The sequence below is a fragment of the Ixodes scapularis genome, unplaced genomic scaffold (genome assembly GCF_016920785.2).
Source record: "Ixodes scapularis isolate PalLabHiFi unplaced genomic scaffold, ASM1692078v2 PGA_scaffold5__190_contigs__length_132052651, whole genome shotgun sequence".
In the NCBI taxonomy this organism is placed as follows: domain Eukaryota; kingdom Metazoa; phylum Arthropoda; class Arachnida; order Ixodida; family Ixodidae; genus Ixodes; species Ixodes scapularis.
In genome coordinates, this window is record NW_024609880.1 from 121279089 (window position 1) to 121295500 (window position 16412).

Here is a 16412-nt window from a genome sequence, read left to right on the forward strand (position 1 = left end):
GAGTAGCCAGCATTCTCATATGTCTGGGGAATATCTGATCAACTTCAAGCGGAGTTGCTAATTCATATGAACAATCCTCGTCAAGCGCAACAGAAAGAACATAATACGTTTTGCTAAAGCAGCTGCAGCAAAAAACAAATTGGAAATCATTTCTACATCGGATAATGTAAATGTATTGCTCGCGTCATTCAACGCGTAAGGAGCCAACCTTGAAAAATAATACATTACAAAAGTCGTCGTGCACTTCAACGATGATTTATTGTTATTGTTAAAAGGTAGCCGGGAGCCGCATGAATCGTGGAGCAGTGCACTTGCTTGCCGAGTAATTCTTAATTTGCTGTTTGGATCAAAAGGAACTGAATATATAAAACAGGCGGTGCAACGATTTTGTACATTCAGCAATATTGCTTAAATGCAATCGCTTACGTTCTTAACACACGCATCACGCGCTAGTTAAGACAGTTACCGAAAGTCACAGCTGCCAAATCTCAAAGTTTTGGTTTTTACATCCTTTTTTCCGGAAGTTGCTATAGGACCCGAAACTTCGAGACAGGAACATTGGAAGTTACAAGTGCTGCTAGACGACGAGAAACCGCTACTGCAAAACATAATTATGTGCGGATCATGGTGAATAACGTCGGCATGGTATGGCAACACACCTGGTATCGGCAGCAACAGATCACTCGGGAGTGTACTACACACATCCAATGGTGATGAAATCGTTTTGTCTACAGATATAGTCTAACGAAAAGAGATTCTATGTGCGTGTGAGCTGGCAATAGTTAATCATATTTTGTAAAAGCCACGACTGTGGTGATAAATAAAGACTTTTAGGTCGTGGAACATGACACAGAGAACTTCTCATTATAGAAAAAGAAACAGGATAGGCTATTGGGAACATTGGCACCCAAGAGCGTCTCTGTGATCGGCATTCGTGATCGGGCAAACGCTCACTATGATGTCTTTATTAACTTTGACGGTGATGTTTTATGAACGCGATGATTCAAAATTTCTATCGTGCTTTTTAACACGCACCATCGAGCTTAGTTCGCAACTGATAATAAGAAGGCAAGAATGCCACTTGTGACCCCCACGACGAGAAAAATTCTGCTCGTAACGTCACGAGCGGAAACGTTTAGAGGGCCCGAAACCAAGTATCTCGGCGCCAAAAGTGCTTTTTTTTTAGCATTATTTTATTAATTTATAGTGTTTATGGACTAATAAATATTATACAATTGCATTACATTGCCATTCGCGCCTCTCCTAAGTTTAGCGCTTCTTTTATTTCTAACCTGGCAAAACTGATAATAAAAATATGTTTTTATCGGAAAGTCAAAGCTTGGCTGTGATGTTTGTGTGTGAAATATTTCAGTGTGTTGCATGAAAAAAGTTCCTTCTTTCGCACATTTTTTTTTCGTGCAATGCAGCATATGTACTAGAGAAACCTTTGTTGAGTCCAACGACCTCGGGTTCTCCACAGAGGTATGGGCACTCTTGACATAAGTATGTCTACACACATATACCTTGACAAAACTGATGATGATGACAAATCTTATTTGTCCATAGATGGGGTCAGGGAAGATGGAGTGCAGAAAGAGCCATCGCTCTCCCCCCTCAGTCGGCGGCCAGGAGTCCTTGTTCCTTGGCGGTGGCCTCGGCCATCTGGACCAGGCGGACGTGTTCTCCCGGGTCCGAGCTGCGCATCAGGGTGTCTCACTGCTCGGAGGTCCTAATGTTTAACAGTAAACTTTGAGCTATATTTATGTTATTTCTCTATTTTTTAAAGGTACAGGGGCCCAGACCATATGTTGCAGGTCGGCCCTGTCCCCGGAATGCTTACATGCGCTGGAGTAAAGCCCCGGATAGCAGCGGCTGTACGCCACTAAGTTTAACAATGTATTAGTTTGAACAAGGCGCCACGCCACTGCCTGCCATTTGGGCAGCGTCCTGTCTGCTGCGGGGTATTCAACCCTTCCAAGCCTGTAGAGGTTAATTACGTCCCGGTAGGCAATTAGCCTTTCTTTGTCCGACCAGCGCAACGAGTGTGTGTCAAAGATGTTGGTGACGACGGCCCGGTCGGTTGAGCCTCGAGCCGCGTCGTGCGCCTTCTCGTTCCCCCGGAGGCCAGAGTGAGCTGGCGCCCACACGATTTGGACTCCCCGAACTCGATCTTCATGGAAACCGGTCCGCAGAATTTTTAGTGCAACGGACGATATGCGTCACCAAGTGTAATTTAAAATTGCCGGTTTGGAGTCGCTTGCTCTGAATTTGATCCGGGAGGACGAGGTCATTGCCAGTTCAATGGCTGCTTCCGCCCCGACGTCTGGTGAAGTCGTGAAGACTGTGCCAGAATTGATTAACTTGCCCTATCGGTCAACTAGCGATATGGCCATGGCGCCATGACTGCTGTAGTCTCCGGCGTCCACGTAGACCACGTCCTCGAGGTGTGCTAACCTCTTGTCTAGTGCTTGCGCTTTTGCATGCCCGAGTCCCGTATTGTGTTTGGGGTGCATGTTTCATGGTAATGGTGGGATGTGTATTGCCCCCTGATGTCGGGTGGAATGTCGTGTTTCTCCCCGAATCTTCCTTCGTAGTAGGTATGTAGTGTCTGTTCGGACTCTTGGTAAGCCTTTCCATCTGCGCTATCCTCTGTGCTGATCTACTACCTCGTCTAGCGTGTTGTGCAATCCTAGTGCTTCAAAGCGGTCGTTGGAGGTCATGATTGGTATGCGGATTGCCTGCTTGTAACCCCTTTTTATTAAAGCGCTGATATTATTGCGCTCAACCGCTTTGAGATCAAGGAAGGGAGCGAGGTAGTTTACTTGACTTAGGACGAATGCCTGAACCTGCCTGATTAAGTTGTCCTCAAGCTTCATTGCTTGATTCCGATTGGCTATCCGCGAAATGAGGCGGGTGCTTTGATACACACTTTTTTCGAGTGTCCGGACTGTCTAGATGTTGTGGCCGTTTTTCTGCAGACCCTAATGCAGTGTACCACCGGAATGGGCAGCCCCCCGGAAGCGTATAGCTGAATTTTTGGGTTTTGAGTGGTCGCTTCCTTTTTCTGTCCTTTCCGGGTTGGCCGATAAAGGAGCAGCTCCGATTTTTGTGGGGAGCAGCTTAAGCCTTTCGGTTCCACGTACCCTTCCACTGCGTTTATCCTGCTGCAGTGTGTCCTGCGTGTGCCCGTCGCTGCCGCCAGCCACCCAGGGTGTGACGTCGTCAGCATACAGGCTGTAATTCAGTCCGTGTATTTTTTCTTTTTTTTTGTTTTGTTTTTTTCAAGGGAAAGTGATAAAGGGCCGGTTAAGCCTATATAGATGTTTTGAAGTTTACTGTGCAGAGGAACTCAGGGAATTCCCCTGCGCAGTTCCCCTGGTGCTCTTCAATAGGGCATTGAAATGCCTCCAAAGGGCTCGTCATCTGGCCCCTCATAGCGCCGAGCGTCACGTTCAAAGGATCGCATGAACGCCGTGATAGTCAGGCAGAGGTTGTCTAGTGGTCGCTGATTGCGGGCGTTGCCACGGTCTGACGGGTGTGTATGTTTGTGCTCCAACGACAGTAGCTTTCAGCGTAACCGCAGGGAGCTGTTGGCTTCGGTCAGGTGCAAGAGTCAGTTGTCGCCCTGAATCAAAGTGGTGGAGGCGTTGGTGAAGTTCGACGCTCTCTGTGGGAAGAGCTTAAAATTTAACCCATGCCGCAATCAGGTCGTGCCTCTTCGGAGGCGCATCAGTACCGGGACTGGAAACTCCTAGCCCAGGGGCGTTACATGCTTGGCTTCGTTTTTTACTTTAATTTTTATTCATTTTCTCTGAGGTTTACCGCTGGGTGGTGTGTGAACTAGTAGCGTTGACGGTGCCGCCATAATAAATTGTCACAACAGTAAAAAAAAAAAAAGTATGAATTTATTTTTGAAGAGCCACTGCTATCAAGGCTGGGACTGGCCAGTTTAGGGACTAGCCTTACGAAGCAAGATTTTTGGGGCATTTAGGCCCGTCCCGAGATATTGACTATACAACAGTTTCTTCAATGGGGCATCTCTTGAGAGCACTCAGTCATCGAGTATTCGTGACGTCTTATTCAGTGATGTGTCTTGGTTTCTGGCCCAAAGGCTGATATATGCCACAGGCCACAAGTTTTTGGTTACGGGGTTTCTACCAACGCTTAAAAGCTGGAATTGTGCCGCAATTTAGATACACCCGGAGAGGTGAGGGAAGTGTCAGGAACATCTTCCAAAGATTGGCTAAGTTAGTTAAAATTTGTGTTGTGGGCCGCACATTGACACGCAACGAAGCGGGAGGGTGTGCGGTAGATGGACCTCGTGCTGAGTATCAGTTTCCCCCTTGATAACGGGGTAACGCAAGCCAACACCCGATTCGCCGGATTAAACGGAAACAGCCCTAACAGCCGCTGCAGCCCCATCCTCTGCATTTCATTTTCTTTTTTTGTTATGGTCAGAGAATTTAATAAAAATATTATTGAGAAACCAGGAAAAATCAGAGAATTTGATATATGTAGTTTAATATACACACTCTCTTGTCATGAAGGCATAATATGTCGAAAATCTGGGGACACCTTCGCCTACAAAGGTTACACCAGCCATCCGTCTTTCTACACCGAGGACTTTTGCACTCACTATGCTTTGCGTGCGGCATCCCAAGTTAGTTATAGAGGCCTCAGAGGTTTTCCGTTTGTCGATGCCGTATATAACACCCGGAGTCCAATTTTCTGCTGTGGCTCCATAAGCCTGAAATTCAGAAATTTCATGCTTCCAGTTGAAGATTCAGTTTCCGTGTACCTTGAACAATTCAGGGGCAGTACGGGACCCAAAGGTCAATGAAGGCGATGTTCGCTGGAGGTTGAATTCTAATTCGGTAGTTCCCATCAGCGAGATGAGTTCTCGCTCATTTTTTTATGCAGACGTAAATGTCAGTGCGCATTAAATCTAAAATATTTAAACGGTCGGCAAGCCTGAGTATCAGAGTGCGACGTGTTAACGTAGCCGAGGTAGTTAGGTGAACGACACAGTGCGCCTGCGCTTCTCGTTTCTGCGAAATACCACCCAGCCCATCAAACGTGGGCGTGCATGGGATCCGCGGGCGTCACATCACGGTCAGTGTCGTTGCATTTGCTTTCCTCACTTAAGGGGTTCAATTAAACGTGGGAATTGTTTCACGTTCGTTTACCCGAGTGAAGGGTGCAGGTGCAGTTTGTTTTTCACTAACCTTCGAACACGATTTTGTCGAGGCGAGAACACTGAAGGGTTTATAGGTAGTAATGCGAAACTATCGATAGTACTATCGATAGTATCTATAGTCGGCGAAAATCTCACTATCAATAGTAGAAAAACTATCGAGAGTCGACGATCGAAAAACCATCAATAGAAGACTGTCGAAACACTATTTATAGTACTTTGGATACTCGACTATTGTAAACCTCTGGAGAGTACTCTCGAGGGTTTACTATCGATAGTTTTGCGACACTAGTAGTTTGTGTCGCTTCCTTTTCTCTGCTTCTCGCTTTATTTTTTCAAGTAGGATACCCAGCTAGCCAAAGCACTCACCATCCCACTTTCGTTCAGCTTTCAATGAAGGCGCGTTCACACTCTTGCAACCGAGTACGACCGAGAAAGACTTCTTAAGACCGGATGCGCTGAGCGGAGCTGGTCCTAAGAGATCGCAAGAGGCTTAAAAACCGGTTTGGTCTCTATCGGTCGTACTCGGTTGCAAGAGTGTGAACGGGCCTTGATGCCGAAGACAGGAGTTTGGGTGAAGAGAGGAGGAAGGGAGGCGAGCGGCGGTGCGGCAACTGTGTTCGCTCCAGTAGTGCAAAACTATCGATAGTACTATCGATAGTCGCCAGAAATCTGACTATCGATAGTAATACAAATTTCAATAATATAGTAGAGCTATCGATAGTCGACTATCGAAAAACTATCGATAGTCGACTATCGAAAAACTATAGATAGTACTATCGATAGTCGCCAGAAATCTGACTACCGATAGTAATGAAACTATCTATAATCTCGCACAACTATCGACAGTCGACTATCGAAAAACTATCGATAGTCGACTATCGAAAAACTATAGATAGTACTATCGATAGTCGCCAGAAATCTGACTACCGATAGTAATGAAACTATCTATAATGTCGCACAACTATCGACAGTCGACTATCGAAAAACTATCGATAGTCGACTATCGAAAAACTCGATAGTCGCCAGAAATCTGACTACCGATAGTAATGAAACTATCTATAATGTCGCACAACTATCGACAGTCGACTATCGAAAAACTATCGATAGTCGACTATCGAAAAACTATAGATAGTACTATCGATAGTCGCCAGAAATCTGACTACCGATAGTAATGAAACTATCTATAATGTCGCACAACTATCGACAGTCGACTAGCGAAAAACTATCGATAGTACGATCGATTGTCGACTATCAAAAAACTATTGCTAGTACTATCGATAGTCGACTATCGAAAAACTATCGATAGCATGGATAGTCGCCAGAAATCTGACTACGGATAGTAATAAAACTATAAAAAATATCGCAGAACAATCGATAGTCGACTATCTAAAAACTATCGATAGTACCACCAATGTTCGACTGTTCCAAAACTATCGATAGCACTATCGATAGTCGACGATTGAAAGACTATCACTAGTACTATCGATAGTCGAAAGAAATCTGACTACCGATAGTAATAAAACTATCAATAATGTTGCAGAACTATCGATAGTCGACTATCGAAAACCTATCGATAGTACTATCGACAGTTCTGCGACACTATCGATAGTTTTGGAAAAACTATCGATAGTATCGATAGTTGATTTATCGATAGTTTTGCATCACTAGTTATAGACCTCAACAGTCGACTTATTGGTGCATCTGAAAGGCTGCTCACTGCCGTAGGTATTAGGCTTTAAAAGTTCATTTTGGCCTGGCTTGAAGCGAAGCACACCAACCGGTGTCGTTAGGCCGGAACAAAATTCCAAATCCCGAACGTTCGGTCCTGCATTGCCAAATTTGGCGCACCGGTCGACCTCCGTGTTTCGAAAAAGGCAACAATAAAATCTTTAACGAGGCAAATAATTATTTAATGGAGAACTATGATCGAGATAAGAAATGGTCAGTCTACCATTTCGAACTTTTTTTCCGTTCACATTTTTAGAGCGCTTCTCTTAGGCGTCCGTTTCCGGCTTGAGCGGTGTCGTCGTCGGCGTCGCCGTCGCTGTAACCGCGCGTTGCATTATGGGATGTTTCTCATATTGCCGTCACACGCGACGTCACGTGTAACGTCATGACGGTTACCCTTACGAGGATCGCGAGTGTTACCTTCACGAGGGTCACGAGGGTTACTCCCATGAGGGTTACGAAGGTTACCCTCGCGAGGGTCCTAAGGTTTACCCTCACGAGGGTTACGAGGCTTACCCTCGTGACGGTCACGAGAGTTGCGAGGGTTAGTTACCCTCAAAAGGGTTACCCTCACGAGGGTCACGAGGTTTACCCTCACGAAGGTTATGAGGGTTACTATCACGAGGGTCACGAGGCTTACTCTCACGAGGGACACGAGGGTTACCCTCACGAGGTTTACGAGGGTTACCCTCTCGAGGGTCACGATGGTTACCCTCACAAGGGTTTTGAGAGTTAATTTCACGAGGGTTACCCTCAAGAGGGTTACACGGGCTGCCCTCACGAGGGTTACCCTCACGAGGTTCACGTAGTTGCCCTCACGAGGGTCTCGAGGGTTATACTCACAAGGACCACAAGGGTTACACTTGCGAGGGATTTGAGGTTTACTCTCAAGAGGGTCACGAGAGTAACCCTCGGGACGTCACACGTGACGTCACGTGTAACGCAGTGTGACGTCACACGCATCTAGAATGGCCAATGTTCCCGCTAAATTTAGCGGAAATTATTTCCCTAAGATTTGGCGGACAAAAATTCCCCCTAGATTTAACCTAGTGACGTGATGTCTGACGTCACGAAGGTAAAAGTTTCCCACTAAATTGAGCGGAAAATCTTTCCGCTAAATTGAGCGGGGAAGGAAGAGGGGCATACCCTTCCCTCCGTACCTTCCCCTCCTCCTCAAGAGCTGTGGTATAATTTGGCGTCACAGAAAATTGTAAACGTCTTCAATTTTTTTTTAATATTTTACCGCCGTTATTGCGAAGCTCATTTTTTCATCAACTGGAAGTCTTGGTTGCTTTCGCTCTTTAAGTCTAACGGTTACGCGAAAGTTTCTGCGCCATAACTAATAACACATGAGTGAGCATAAACTGTATACAATAGGGCACTTGCGGCTTGAGGGTCTTTTTCAAACGTTTTGTTTGAGGATTCCGGGTCGACGAGTGTGTCTAGTGTCGAGAACTGAAAAAAGGAAAGCCGAGATGGGCCTATCGCCTGAGCGACTCAGTCCATGATTCAGCGTTTGGAAATTGATGCATGAGCGTGTTTTGACTTTCAGCAACAGAAATTTATGATTTTGTTCCAGCTACATTATGCACTAATTTTTTTAAAATAAGAAGAATCTAGTGTCGTTGAGACGGTAAACATAGGTTCACGGCTCTCTGGTACCGCGCAGAAGATCGCGGTTCAGGAAAACCGATAGAACTAACTTATCGACGATTTCCAGCCACAGCTGATGGCTGAAATTAGCCTTCGATTAATTGTTGTAGATGATGAAATTGAGTCAATGTCATCACTTCAAAATATCTATACTAAGATAAATTCAGTTACAAGAAGTTACAAGCTAAAAGAGCAATTATCAAGAGAAGACTGGCACGCACCTTGCAAACGTACGCCATGTACATCGACAGTACAGCCTTAAGAGGGTGCGCGCTCCATTCACAAAATGATCCAAGCACAGTAAAGAGCATGGCGTTGGGGAAAAGTCTGTTCGATTTACGGACGCAACCCACTGCAGCCGGAGATCGGGGCCTTGTGCAAAGCGATAAGGTTTAGACATTGCAGCCGCACTCGCCTTCCCGGATTCCGTGCAAGCTACATAGGTCCTCGGACAGGATTCTACACTTTCTATCGTTATTTGTGCACCCTATAACCGAGCAATGGTGTCTCGATGACCAGAGACTGTCGACACCCAAGCCCATGGCTCTAATTAAGTTTGGGAGTTTAAAACAAAGAAGAACGCGCGAACGAAGTTCTGGAAATGCATACAGCCTACACCCGATAAGCATGTCATCCGGGACTTTCACTCTTTAAAGGAGCTGTGCAGCGATATTCAGTTGGAATGTTTTTCACTATACGCGAGCTTACTGGCACAAGTGGAACTCAAGGATACTCGCACGCAACGCCACTGGCCAAGAAACTCCTTTGTTGCGGTGAAATTGCAAGGACAAAAGCAATTATTTTCGTTCAATCTCTCCTTTGCGAAATTTCATGACGTAACGCCGGGATCGCAGAACACCCAAGTGGCGATATTTGAATGCGGTTCATAGATTGGACCCGAGCCCTGCGTGGGCACTCGATTTAGGCTCGTGATAATTATTAGCTCGAGAAGCATTCGGGTAGTCGCCCGCCACCAATCGCTGCAACGACGACAACAGCCGAGCCATAACAATGTCTGGAACTCAGCGCGTGTCCTGTGCTTTGCCAACTCCAGCGCGTGGCTATGATCAACATGGCGGCCTATAATCGGCTCCAGATCGCGTGGCCGCTTTTTCTGGCTGCGAGTTGAGGGGGTGAACGCTGCTCATTTTTCTTTAATTTTTTTCTGGGACTTCTATTGCGTGAAGTGAAAAACAAACGCGTATTTCATAGGTCATTAACGTCAGGGATCTGTTGTAAGCGGTATTTGCGCAAAGTACAAAAATTGTTGCATCGCCCCTTTAACGCCCCAGCAAGGGGGAAACCGCGGTAGCCCTTTCCCCTCTTCTCTCTCGCCCTCTTTCGGTAAGACGATCTATAACATGACCTAGTGCCACAAAATGAGCTGCGCTTAGAGTATCGGCACTTTGTTCCCCGACACTGTTGTGGGTGCCACCATTTTGGGTCGTACGCAGAGCAGACGCAACTGCCGATCGTCATGATTCAAAAGTTCGACTTCCTCTGCATTAGATTCGGTGTTATGAAGCTCATGGAGTATTGCTTCGGTCTGTGGCGAACTGTTTAAACATTCCTGGAAGGCGAAAAATTGTTTCCTGCGATTTCAGATAAAGCTTAAGATAACAGGCAACCATGATTTTAAGCCATAATTTGGCCAAGTGTCGTAACTCTGAAGCGTACTTTATTTAGAGGCACTCACGTGACTGAAATCACCTTAATTTGCGCTACGACGCTCGTCTCTTTTTTCTTGTGCACTCGCGAGAGTCTGCTTTTCTTGTGACCCCGCTTTTATTAATTTCAGCAATAGCGTCAGATTAGCATGTGCACAATTGACTTTTTTTAGAGCATACTGGCATCGCAGAAACGTACGTGGTCCGAAATTGCCGTTTGCTTCTTCATTCTGAGACAATCTTAACGGGGTTAGCCAGCTCACCTATTGGACAAAACGGTTATAAGCAAGCCATTCACGAGAAATGGAAATTGCAACAATCAGACGAATTGATTGATACAAACAGTGAAATTGAAACACTATGTTCTGAAATTTTTCGGCATTGCCTTTTTTCAATATACAGTGCGAAGGTACATTCCTGTTATGTCTGGCTTAGATAAGTTGTGAAAAAGTGTTTTCTTCAAAAGAGCCCCAAAACTGCAACTTGAATGCTCTTTCCCACGCGAAGAAAATGTCCTTCACTCATAAGGTGGCACCTATTTTTTTACTTCGAAAGCAGGGAATACAACTGACAGTTTTTTTTTTTTATTCGTCACCTCGCACAGAGGTAGGCAAAACCAATGCGTTGTTTTGAATTCGACTGCTAGTGGAGACTCCGAGCTCACCAGGGGCGCAGCGAACACTTTTCGCCCGCTCTCCGCGGGAGTTACCAGTACTGGCTTACATGGTATTTGCTTCAAATCTTATCAAAAGTGTACGGTTTTTCCGCATATTGTGAAAATTTAAGTCATACCTCCCTTTGTGCATGCAAGATTTCTCTTTCTACAATGTCATATTTTGCATGGAATGCGGTATTCGAAAAACGATCATTTAAATTTCCTGAGAACACATTTAACAGTCATTTCGGGAAATGAAGAGAGACATTTTTTTTAATTTTTTCGCCTAGTTTAGCGGGTTAATTGAATTTATGAGTAGTTAACGTGACGTCAATTTTCCCGCTAAATTCAGTGGGGAAAATGAATTTATGTGTGGGTCTCTTGACGTAGGGTCACGTAAACATCACAATTCCCGCTAAATTTAGCGGGGGAACTGAATTAGTGTTTAGGCCACGTTACTGAAGTTTCCCCGCTAAATTTAGCGAGAAATGCTAAAATAAACAAACGCACGGCAAAAAAAAAAAAAAAAATTGGGGAATGCGAGTTTTTATTAAAAAGCATTTCGTGGTATAAAATGATACTTCTATCTCTTTATTGTCAGACGTTTGGCGACGACTCAAACAATCGAGTGAGTGGGAGTTGTGCCTATAGACACGTCAATCAGACGACGCCATCATCGGCATTCCACTGCTGCACCTAAATCGCGTCAAACCCAACAATACTAAAATACCCCAGGAATTTGGATCTCCAGGAAATCAGTTGACGTGTGTGTTTACGAGCATGGTAGCTCGTAAACAGGCGAAGCGTTAACATGTACCAGGCGCCGCGCGTTTAATATCCGGCTGCCGTGCGGAAGAGAAGATTGGGCGCGGCTGTCCTGAGTTAAATCCTTCTACGTGCCAGCGTATCGGCGTGCCGTCGCGTACCTCTACTGCTTGACGCATGTTAAAAACACATCTATACTCTATTTCACCTTACGATCTACCGATGAGCTCGCGGTTCTAGCCTTTGCTGTGCTACAGCATAAGGTGAAACGGAGTATAGCACGGGTATCGCACTGGCTAGATTTTCATCCCCAGCGGGGACACCTGCTGGGCCGGTTTCCGATACTGCGTTCCAGCTTAAGTCCAGACGCAGCCGATGAGACAAAGGCGAGCATGTGGTCCTGAACAGCGCTTGCACTGCACGAGCGCGAGTGCTTGGCAGAGAGGCTGAAAGCCCGGAGCTCGCTCTTGTAGCATCCGCTGCGCTCACACTCAAAGAGATATGGAAATGAATAAAGAAAAAAAAAACATTTTTCTTTAGGGAGCATAGATAAAACACATATATTTTTTGTAACTTTTTCGCAAAAAAAAAACAAAAAAAAGTCGCACAATATTTACGCTGTTTCACGATATTTGAGTGGAAAACACGACACGCTCTAAGCCCCGCCCACAGATTAGTGGCCCTGCCCTTTACTACTGGACAGAGTGTCGAGCCGAAATTTTTATCGGTTCGGTTCCGTTTAGGGTTCAAGACTTTCTGTTGACATGACGGTTCGAACCGGTTTAAACTGGTTCGTACCGGTTCGAGTCGCTAAATTGAGGATATATCTTTTGGGTTCTTTTGGCAATAGGCACAATTTCTAAAGTAAAACGAGTAACTATATTGCTTTTCATCGTTCGTAGAATCCACATTTAATTTCAAGGACCAACAATAAATTGCGGTAATTAATTTCCATGAAACAGTGAAATAAAGGCTAGATTACCGTATATGTCTTAACATCTTTTTCTTTTTTTTTACCGTAGTCGTATATATGTTTACCTGAATCGAAAAATTCTCAGTTTGGTAGGTCGCCTAAAATACCCGCGATTCTTACAACTTTACGTCGCATTATTAAAAGTCGAATCCTGTTGTGCTCTTGAACTAAGGAATTAATTACGGTGCATAAGGTCATAAGATGGGCACGTTCTCGCCACATATATTCTAAAATCTGGTTTACAAAATACGTTTCACAATATATATGATGACGACGCAACTGAGCTAGAAGCAATAATATATTCGAAGCGTTAGGAAAGCTTTATAACAAACCCTTTCAGTGTACCTTCTACAGAAACCCTGAGCGTCAATAACATCGCTTGCTTTCCGTACCAATATTGTTTGAACTCAGCACCGTGATGCAGGCGAATACTTCAGCAGAAAAGAGTGACCTTCGTACTCAGATCGGATCTGACCTAAAATTGCGCGCACCAAAATAAACATTATCGACATAGCTTGGCGTTTGAGGTTTGTTCTTGACAAGATGCCGGTCAATTGAATTTGCGAAAAAGCATCACCCTTGTTGTTGTTTTTTTCTTTATTGTTAAACAGTAAATATTAGTGTTTCATGCTCAAAATCGCAGCTACTTCACTGCTCACTCTCTGACAGCCTGCGTCCGCAATCGTCATATTTTTGCCACGCGCCACTGTGTACTTTGTTTTCGTCCAGCCCACAGACACTAAAAATTGTTTTCCATCACATAAAAGAGGCAACATACTTCTATAGGTTTGGGAAGTTGAATATGCGTCAGGAACTCTCAAATCCATTATAGATGTGCCTATTGAGGATAAAAACGCCGGTAAAGATTTTCAGAGCATATTTCGGATAATTTGGGGGTGCATTTAATTATGATGTATATCTTTAGGGTGATCGGTCCTTCATTTATGTTGTCAAGTCTTCAGGCAGTAATAAAATATTTTTCTTGTCATTAATAAATTTGACTGTATGAAGTTCTCACCCTCCCGTGTCGCTTATTGTCCTCCCGTGTCGCTTGAAAGCGACACGGGAGGACGATACTCGAAAATATGCCATCTGTTGCGTCTGCGGAAATGCTTTTTTTTTTTTCTCGCTCTTTGATAGTGTGAAACATTGGGCCGCTGGGTATGCCCGAAAGGACTGTGTGCTCACGTTATGGACCTGAAAGCAAATACGCAAAATGTGCAGGAAGAGAGATAATAAATGGTATTCTTCTAAATAATCCGATACACGAAGCCTTACTGCAAAAAGAAATATATTGAGATGCATGTTCTAAACGTAAACACGCTTGACGGAACTCCGTCTGGTTGGGCCGAAAATTCGAGAAATACAGACCTTCACCAATCATGTCATAAACATTTTGGAGCCCCCACCCCCTCCCCCCCCCCCCCCCCTTATCAGGGCCTACAAGATGTCGATTCATTACTAGCTCGCCCGCACTCCATCACTGCTTACATGTCATTTCAATAGGTCCAGTTAAAGAAGTCGACAGGCACTGAAACACCGGTGTATGCCAACGGACTAGGGCACTTGAAGAAGAGAAAGTGAGTGAAGCAAACGACACACCGTAGATGGAAAAGAAGCTGCTGCTCTCCACGTGCAAAGAGTTGACCCTGATGAAAAATACGAATTGATTTTGAAACGTCGGGCGGTTAACTGTTAAGGACATGGTTGGTTATGGTCTGTATTTCTCTACTAGAGATGCTCGCATTGATTTTACTTATTACACATAAATAGCGCGAAGAAGAGACAATATATTTCTAATTTTTATTACGTTAGGACATCAGCTTGCACGAGCCCGAAACTTCGCAAAATACTGTCTCGGGAGGCTAAAGTTATATTCAATTCTACGTGCGCTTGTTATGCGGCCTCAATTTACAACTCTGTGCTTCATCAGTCATGCGGGCTCTAACAATTTATTGGGCTGCCGCATATCATCGCGAGACTGCTATATACACTTCACAACTATACAATTTGGAAATCCAATTTCTCTCTACTTCGTTTCAGCTTAAAGGGGGGGGGGGGGGTGCAGCGATATTCAATTGGAATGTTTTTTCACTTTACACGAGCTTACTGCCGCTAGTGGGAGACAAGGATACTCGCACACAACGCCACTGGGCAAGAAACTCCTTGATGGCAGTGTAATTTCAAGGACAAAAAAGGGCGGTCTCATTCAATATCTCCTTCCCAAAAATTGATGACGTAGCTGGGCGGTCGCAATGCCACCCAGTGACCATATTTGAAAGCAGCTCATAGATTGGACCCGGGCAGTGCGTGAGCACTCGATTTGGGCTCGTGATAATCGATAACTCGAGAAGCATTCGGGTAGTGGCCCGTGTTCAATCGCTGCAATGACGACAATAGCCGAACCACAACAATGTCTCGAACTCAGCGCCTGTCCTTCTCCTTCTAAGCGTTGTGAAAGATGGTGGGGGGGGGGCGAGTTGAGGGGCGAAAGTTGCTCGTTTTTTTTTTAATTCCTTTCTGGGACTTCTATTGCGTGGGGTTAAAAACGAACGCGTGTTTCATAGGTCATTATCGTCAAGGAACCGTTTTAAGAGCTATTTGCGCAAAGTACAAAAATTGTTGCATCGCCCCTTTAAGGAATGCGTGAACCGGCCTATACGGCAGCTTGCAAACAGCAGTGCGTTAGCATGTGCCAGCCGCCGAGCCTTCAATCTTTGCTGCCGTGCGCAAGTGAACATTGAACACGGTTGTCCTCGGTTCAATCCTTACACGTGTCGGCTTATCCGAGTGCCGTCGTGTACCTCTACTTCACGACGCATGTTCAAAACTCCCTTAGTAGAGGTATCGCACTGGGTAGGTTTTTCGTCTTAAATCCAGGCACAGCCGATGAAACAAGCGCGAGCATGTGGCCTCGAAAAGCGTTTGCACTGCACGAGCGGAAGTGCTGGGCAGAGACGCGGAAAGAGCGAAGTTCGCGCTTGTAGCTTCTGGTACGCTCACACGTAAATAAATATTAAAATAAAAACAAAAAGTTTGTTTAATTGCATAAATAGGACACGTATGTATTTTCAATAAATTTTCAAAGAAATAAAAATAATTAATTCGCACAGTATTTACGTTGTTCGAACGAATTTAGGTGGAGGTCACGGCACGCTCTAAGACCCTACCACAAATCAGTGGCCCCGCCTATTGCTACTTGGCTGGCTCGACTGCTCGGTTCATCACGCTAACAAACCTAGTGTCTCCCTTTAGCGACATCCGCTGCGTCTAGTCTGGCGTCTGATTGAGCCTGCTAGTCGTGCGAGCACACACGTGGAAGCTTCCGGCATCGCGTGCTATTTCACCACCGTCTATCGTTGTCTGCAATGTCAATGAGACGCGGACACGAAATGAGCTATTCTGCTCCCGTCCAAAACCTTCTGCAACGCTCCCAAGACGTGATCATGAAAGTGGCATTCAGCGTTTCATCATGTATGCGCTGCGGTCCCATACAGGCGTCTGTAAGCTTCTGTTGTTTTGCGGTAAAAAGCAACCGGGAGGAGTAAAAAAAAACCAACAAAACAAAAATGCAGTCATTTTCTGTTCTTGTTATTTTTCGTCGTGCACGCACCCGGGACTAGATTAGATTAGGAAGCGATTTATTAGCCAAAAAATAATCAGGGAGTGGAATTGGGGAGGGCACCGGTGAGAAAGGTGGTTGAGCGTCATAACCAAGAAGGTAAGCGGGCTTAGCGCGATAAACTGGCAGCTGAAAGCGACCCCAATCCGGCC